This window comes from Octodon degus, unplaced genomic scaffold (genome assembly GCF_000260255.1).
Source record: "Octodon degus isolate 3935 unplaced genomic scaffold, OctDeg1.0 scaffold00150, whole genome shotgun sequence".
Classification (NCBI taxonomy): Eukaryota; Metazoa; Chordata; class Mammalia; order Rodentia; family Octodontidae; genus Octodon; species Octodon degus.
In genome coordinates, this window is record NW_004524726.1 from 4,844,053 (window position 1) to 4,852,789 (window position 8,737).

The following is an 8,737-nucleotide window of genomic DNA, read 5'->3' on the forward strand; positions in this document are numbered from 1 at the left end:
TGGTTGGCAGGCCTCAGGCACTTGCTGGCTGTCATCCAGAGGTCCCCTTTTGCACTTCATGTTTCTCTCTGGATCTCAAAAACTAGCTATGGTATGAAGTGAGAAAGGACCATGCCCTGCACAAAGCCAGGAGTTGGAGATCATGGGAAACACCTGGGAGGGTGGTGATCACACAATTTTATTGCATGTACCAATTTCAACCCTAACCTGATAAGAATGAAAGAGGTAGTTCAAAGTAGCATCATGTACTCTTGCTGAATGAGCTTCACACCCTTGATTAAAAGGGTTCTCAATGAATATCTGTGGATAAAGTCTAGTCTTCTAGTATATTTTCCAAATATAAAGAATAGGCTAGTTATATATATAAAAACAAAGTTCCTGTACGGGACACTGCAGTGCATGCAAGTTCAGGTACATTTAAGTTTCACTTCTTTCGGGAAAGTGCCATTGGATGGCCATCTCTATTGTTTCTAGTGATAACATTCTAACACAGGTACTTAGATTTCTTCTCACTGTATCTTCCTTTTGTCTAGATCCTCATCATCCTGTATCTCATTTTCATCATATCATATTGCCTAATGACTCCTTACAAATAGGGTAAAGTCCAATCTCCTTGACTTTTCAGAAGCAGAATTCATCTACTCATGGCTCTATTTCATTGCTCCTATCATGAGCCCTTTAATTCAGCCTGGAAATATTCTCAAATATCCTTGCTGAAGTTTAACTCTTGGCTTGTTCTTATTGCTTTTTGCCCTACTAAGATTTTTCTGTCTTCTTTGGCATCTCCAACTTGTGGAGTCAATTTTCTCAGGATTTGTTTTTAACCTTTAATACTTCAGCCTTAGTTCAAGTCTTCAGTATTTTTCAGGCAGATCAATAATCAACTTGTCGATTACTGTGTTTTTTTCTGCTCCAACCTATCCTCCACATATTGTTATGCTCTTACTTTTACAATGTGTTATATTTATTGTATCATTTTGTTAAAATAAGTGAACACTTTGAGAGTTTGGCACATGTTAAGTTCTCAGAAATTGTTAGCTGCATGAACAAAAGGTCCGAGTAAAGTCCCGCTCTTCATTTTCCTGAGGACTTCCTGTAGTTCTGCCTCTCATTCTGATCTTTCCTTCCTTTGAAGTCTGTGACAATTATTGTCTGTAGCATTCATTTTGATGTTCTACACTGCGCTTCCTTCTTTTGTTACCTAACTCACATCTTTCATTTGTTCATTCTGTACCTTTCTTGAGTACTTGCTATGTCTCTCATGCCTTCCTGCATCTTAGGTCAGCGAGGGCGAAACTTCTACAGACCGATGGCCCAAACTGCACTTATTACAAAGCGCCAACACTGAAATAAACCTGAATACTGTGATTTTTGTTTGGAAAACACAGTCTTTTGTCTTAAAAGAAAAACACAATAACAGCGCTTTCAGTGATACCAGCAGCCTCTTGTGGCACATGTGCAGTACATTTGCCACCACTGTCTTAGGGGATGCAATAATTAACAATACCATACAAGCTTTTGCTTTCATGTCCTTTGCAGTTAATAAATACACAAAGACAGTGTGACCACAGGTTGACAAAATAACTATGAAGGAGTAGGAAGAATGGAGTCCAGCAGCCATCCCCAGACTCCAACTTGAGGGAGGCACCTTGAAGAGACCTTTGTGCTGAGATCTGAACTATGAGCAGAAACTGCACAGCAGAGGGCTGGGGAGATGGAGTCAAGGCAAAAGAGTATGTTCTGAGCCAAGCGGTAGCATGAACAGTGACCCTGTAGTGGGATAAAAATGAAAAAGAAGGTCAAGGTAGCTAGATCCAGGAACAGGAAAAGGATACTAATAGAAAAATTGGCAAAATCTGCATAATGGGTGGGGTTTAGTTACTAGTAATGCACCAATATTGATTTCTTAGTTTTGATAAATGTATTACAGTAATAGAAGATGATGTCATTAAGGGAAAATTAAAACTGAATGAGGATTATATGGGAATTATCTACTGTCTCTGCAGTTTTTCTGTAAATTTAAAATTGTTCCAAGTTAAACGTTTATTTTTTTAAATAAGAATAAAAGAAACCCAGTACATAATGGAAGAGTGGAGCAAAATGAGGATGAAGATTCAGATTTGTCCAAGACTTTCAGGTGCTCTGAACATCATTTTAATAATATTGATCTTTATCTTGGATTTAGTAGAAGGCTGTTATGGCTTTAAATAGTGAATGACACAGCAGAGCTATGCTTGAAAATAATACTCCCAGCCATGGGAGTGGAGAGTAGATTGCAGGAATGTGCATATAGGTGAAGGAGGCCAGATATACTTAAGGGCTTTAGCCTGCAAATGAGGTAGGTATGGATTCTCTTAACAAGATAGATGTTTTGGAACTGCATTTATCTGTTCTTTAAACTGTAGTATCTGCTGTGGAATTCAACACATAACATCTGTGTGATACATATTTCTTGTATAAATCAGTGGGTAAATAGATGATTTAGTGAAAAGGGATAAGGCCATTGTGAACAGTCCCTGAAGTCAGCAGCCCCTGGACAGTATCTTGGTGGCCCTGTCTGAAACTTTAGGACCATGGCTGGCAACTTGAGACAGATTTGACAGAATACCTCATAGTTTTTTCTGTTGCTTCTAGGAATTTTATGTTAGAAATGAAAAATTCCTTGTTTTCTGCATACAGGTTCAGCTAGGAAATCGGTACAAAGACAAAGGAAGAAGAGCCCTTTTGAAAGAAAAGTTGAACTCGTTCAACACCTGGACACAGAAGAAGCAAGGCAGACAGCTGTGAGCTGCCCGCACTGTGGCTCTGCCTCAGAGCAAATTCATTCTGCAGGTCATTTGCATTTTGGACTTTTGTCATTAGAAGTAACCTCAGCTTTTGTAAAGGCATCTGCAGTTTTTAAGTTCTTTATCTCCCTTGGGGAAGTGGGCCAGCTTTCTGACAGAGAAGGGGAGTTTGAGCAAAAACTGCTGAGCTGAGAATGAGGAAGGGGCAGAACGAGCACTGTCTGCTTCCTTTGCTGAGACCCAGCAGTGCAGGCCATGTCAGGCCTGTGTCTTCTGCAAGCCTTTCTTGTTTGAAAAGACAATGCAGATCATTTAAGAGCAATCTCTTGGGCTAATTAGTGTGCCAATCAGTGGGAGACTATTGGGATGCTTCCAACTTAGAGAAAGAAGAAAACAGGGATGATGAACAATCACACATTTTTTTCAGCCAGATGACCCTGAAGATCCTGGCTACTTTCTGAGAATCTCTGTTTTAACGTTCGAGCTCAGTGTAGACAGGACTGTCACGCCCATGTTTGTTTCCTAACACATGATCAATTTTAGCCAATGGAGTTTATATCATGGATCTCAGAGGTTAATCTTTTCCCTTTCTTGTCTCCTTTCCTTCCCAGACATGCATTCATTTGACTGGCAGCCTGGAAAATTGAAAAATGCCATAGGGGTTATTAAGGTGGAAATCGGTTCTGCTCTTTGAAGCTCTGCAAGCTAGTTATTGCTGCACCTATAATATCCAGGCGTCAGAACAGCACGCATTGTTCTTGGCTTGCCTGACACAGACCCATATCAGCTGTAACACCCAGATGGAATGAAAGGGTCTCAAGATGTCATTTCTCTACTCTGAAATATATCCCTTTAGTCGATTAAAACAGAGTCCCCAAAGTTATTAGAATGTATTCTGTGTCTTTGTGCACACACATTTGATTTACTTTTGTTCTTATTAAAATGGTAAGCCTAGAAAAAAGGAGAAAAGAGAATCTTCCATAATCCATATTTTAATAATTGCCTGAGTGCACACACACTCTACAGAGACTTCCCTGTTTCTGTAACTATTTACTCGGCTCTCTTACTCAGTGTGTATTACTTACTTGGCCTGGTAGACCATGACATAGCTTCTGGTCTATCATGTAATCCTGGGCTTGGCTCCCCCCGAGCCATCGTAGTGTGCTAAGTCTGCCTGTAGGGTGGAGATATTATTTTAATGGATCTTTTGCACAATAATGGCTTCATATTATATAAATTGCATTGAGGTTTTATGATGTTAATATATAAATATTAAGAAAACAATTGGGAAAAGTTAGTATATGACAGAAGTAGCCTATTTTCCAATGCTAATAACTTCTTCATCAATTTTTTTCTCCATAAAATATTGAGAGGATTAAAAGCCTTATAAACATATATTTAAAAAAAAGAAATTATTCCACATCCTACCTCAGTAACAGAAAACAAAACTACCTCTCAAATAGACAGTTTCAATGCATCATTTAAACAGGGCAAGAAAAGGCAAGTACTCCAAAGCCAACATAATTCACGCCCACAGGAAACTTGAGAGAGATCCTTCAGGATGGGTATTTTGTTTGTCTCCATTAGCTTTAGGGGAATAATCATTGTGATGGTACTGCCCCAGGCAAAAGCTTTAATATTATCAGTAATGCTTCTTTCTGAGGAAGAAGAGGAGAATAGAAAATAATCTACAATAACACAAAATCCTGATCATAAAAGTGAGCTCCAATTCATGCCCTGCTTCAAAAGTTCCATGCCTCTTGTTGGCCAGCTATATTGGTATATCAATCAGTACCCTGGCAGGAAGCAGAATTCTTTCTGTATGGTTCAAGGAAGACTTTAATAAAAGTGGTGCTTACAAGTACATACAAACAGGGAAATACACGAAGAATGATGGGTTGCCCTATCCAGGGACCAAAGGCAGGAAGCCATTACCACATCGTGGACTGAGGGTAGGGGGAGGAAACCGCGAATTGGAGCCAACCAGGCCGTGTGGGGACGGCTGCAGCTGGAGGTGGGAGTGGTGGTTGCCTTGATGTGTGTGAAAGCAGATAAGCAAGAATGAAAGACATGCACATTTCTCCTCTGTCAAACATCTGCTGGTACCCGTCTTCTCCAACTCTACTGCGAAGGCAGCCAGAACCCTGAGTTGTGCTCTGCAGGGGACACCTCTGGAGTGTAAAAGTAGGACAGAGGAAGGGAAGAGGAGGATTTAAAAACAGGAAAATGTCCAAAACAACTGATTTCTGGATCATCCTTTGTGAGAAGTTAGAAATTCCATATTTTATTTCATAGGACAAGAAGATTTCAAAATCACTGCTGGCAGGTTTTTCTTCTTTGCAAAAATACAGAAACTTTACTGAATAGTCTAATGTCCCTGTAGGAAATACAGACTTGAGAGGACCATATCATATTGAACCCCAAATGAAAATCCTAATATTGAACCCTAAATAAAAGTTCTAAAACAGACGCCACCCACACAATGCAACCACGAGATCATGGACTAAAACTATCTCAGGCATCTTGTCACAGTGATGAAAAGCTAACTAGCATGCACATTGAGACACAGGAGAAGATTTGGGAGTAGAGACTAAGCAACAGTGGTAAGAAGTTAGGAGGCTCCTTTGAGAAGATGGGTGAAGTGAGGGTGATTTTTTAATAAGGAAAATACATTCCTGAGGGTGGTTGGGAAGACAGAGTATAACAGAAGGCTATGGCATTTTTCAGACTATTTCTAGACTGCTTGCATTACAATCACCTGGGTTACTTATATGAAAGGCGTTATGTGGTCAATTGACTAGTGATTAATTTATAACATCCAGCTGAACTGAATCAGCTGAGCTCTGGGTATGAAGGCTCCTCACTTGAGGAGTTTTATCAAAAGCATAAGAGGAGAACTGGAGTCGAAGATGGTGTGCTGTGGATTCTCCTGGAGAAGCACATCATGATGGTTTTCCTGATATGAACTCAGCTTTCCTCATTGTTGGAGGAGCTTGGATCCTCACTGTCACTGAGGAGGGCTGTGGTTCTTTTCAGGGGAGCTCTGGTCCTTACTTTAAGCATCACTTTCTGGCCCTCATGCAGATCCCTCAGCCTGCGGGCCCAGATCCTTCGTATTGCTGGTGCTTCCACCACTGACCTTTCGGCATTCCTAGTGCAGATCCTTGATGCAAACTTGCATCAGATATTGTCTGGGGCTCTGGCCTTCCAGTTTGTTTGTTTGTTTTGTTTTGTTTCGTTTTTTCCCATATTTTAGGAAAGGATCTACAGGGTGTTCAGGGTCTTACTACTAGATCGGACTCATAGTGATTCTTCTGTTTACAGCCTCCCAAGAGCTGGGATTATAGGTGCATGCCACCATGCCCAGTCTCAATCGTAGTCTCAGCATTCCCTGGGGGCGGGGCCAGCATGGCAGGCCCAGGGATCAAACCCCTGTCCCTGTGCCTGCTTGCAGGTGCTTTAATCCACTGAGGTATTTGGTTGGCCCTTTAAAGTTGAGAAGGATTTTTTTTTTTTTTTCTGGCTCAGGATACCTTAAGGGTGGGTCTGGTAAGGCATGTGGAGCTGGGGAGAGAACCATGGTCCCCTGTGCCTGATTGCATTTGCATGAGCAGGCACTTAAAAATTGAACTAAAGGCAGGCCACCTGGGCTTTCAGTTGGACTCATGGAAGATATTGCCCTGGGCTCTAGGTCTTCAGCTGGACTTGTGCAGGACGTTGCTGTGGGATCCAGGCCCTCAGCTGGATTCTTTGGGTCTCTAGTGCATGGACACTCCTTGCACTCTTTTGCATTTGATATTTTAGGTAAATAGCATAAAATAATCCTGAAGTTATGTATGCTGTATTAAATTTACTCCCTTGTGAAACCTGACTACAACAGCAGGTTAATTTGAACACTTCCTTACTAATGAGTCAGTCTGTGTCAAAAGAATTCTACACTTCAGTATTTTGACATGCTCAGGTAGTGCCTGGCCCCAAACACACACAGATACACGCACAGGCACATACACAGAGGCTGAGAACAGCGGACAAAGAGCGAAATTGGGCAACTTGACTAAAAGGAGCTCTGTAACAGAATTATAAATATTTCATCCAGCTCAGTTTTTTAGCCTGACTGAACAAACGACCTCTGATTACCTATCTATCCCAACTTCTGTTTCTTTGCTTCAATCATAGCTTCTGAATAATCTTTTGAAAGTGTATTTTCTAATTTTATGCTTTAATAAACAAGGCGTATTAAACACAAATTGACTTTTCAGATCCTTATAGTACCTTCAGTTAAATATTTCAAACATCAATTATGGTAAACATTGGAGATGTAAATGTAGTAAATTGGGAAGTTGAGTTAAAACTGTATTGATGCTGATTGCTTTAAAAAGGAATCCCAAATACTGGTCTGTGTTCATTTTCATAAAAATAGTAGAAAGAAGGGGCAATCCTAAAGTCTTTAAGGTAAAACAATGCCTGATATTTTGGGGGATTCAGATAAAGCTATCTGCAAGATGTTTTCTAATAAATACCAAAAGAATAATTTGCTCTGCTTTTATCATTATCCTTTGAAGCATTCAAGCGTTATGCATTGTTTCAGCATTCATAGTTCAATGCTTCAGTTCAACTTTTCTCAGCTTGCTTTAAGACTCAAATTTTCAGGCACCAGATCCCAGGATAACAGTGTTTGTGGTGTGGAGTGCAATGTTATTTTCACTGAAGCTACAGTAGATCATTAGGCACTTCATTCTGTATGGTATGCATATTTTACATACCTACCCTATCATAACTTCATTCCTAGTTGAAAGCCGGTAATCTAAGTCATTGCTCAAATAAATGACATTTCAAATACCATTTCCTATTAGTTTTAAAACAATGACTGATATTGCAGCTGACCAGTGGATCGGCAGGCTTTGGCTCCAGCTGCCCTTGCTGACTGAGAAAGAGGTACAGCTCTCCTCGCTGGTAATCCTTGATTGGTCTTGAACCAACTGAACAATTTTTTCTTTTAGTGCAATTCAGAATGGAAATACACTGTGAAATTTTTGGTCACCCATATAAACAATCTATATTTGTTGATTTTCACCCTATTAATAAGTAGTATTTCAGACCAGGTCTAAAAATTGAGTTATTTTTCCCCCTGTTGGTCGTGGACTTGAGTTGCTCTACTCCATGAGGTGGCCCCTTTTCTCTACCAGCTCCAGTGCTGACTGGGATGCTTCAGGCTGAGGCTACCATTCCAGTCCTGGAACTGAATAAAACTGACTTCACATGCAATATGCTCTCTACCAGAGTTCATTGGTATTGACCTAATTTTAAAAATTAAAGTCCTTATCTTAGGCCTTTTTCTAGGAAATCCAGCAATTCCTTTTTCAAATATCCATTATGTTTTCAAGGACGTATAAGAGACAGAAAAAAATATAAGTGTTATATATTTTGGTAAAATGCTAACACCGAGCAGTCTCTGGTAGTGTTTTCCTATACATCCTCAGCAAATCAATTTAAAAACAAACAATTAGAAAGTGAAAATTAAACGTGATCACTTTTTATGAAGAAGAACATTCCCAGCATCAATTAATCCATGTTATTGAATTTTTCTTCTCCGAGCTGGCTGACTATTTTGTTTCCTTGTTTTTTCCTTCAGTGTGTGGCACAGAGGGCTCTCCATAATGGAGAGAGCCTAGCGGGAGCCAGAGCATGGCCAGGTCCTTGGACTGAAGGTAACACTTTTGGGAGCCTGACACCAACTTGGGTATTAATCCATAAACCGGTCTAAGAAATCATTCAGCTATTTTTTAAGGTTTTAATTACATACATGTAGGAATGTATGTCGTTTCTCATGCCCAATTTTCTTTGCCTTCTGTCTGCTATTATGGAACACAGATGTTTATTATATATTATATTTCTTTAATATGTGACTAAAGATATAGGGTTGAATTATTTCTTTTTTGAACTTTTGCCTA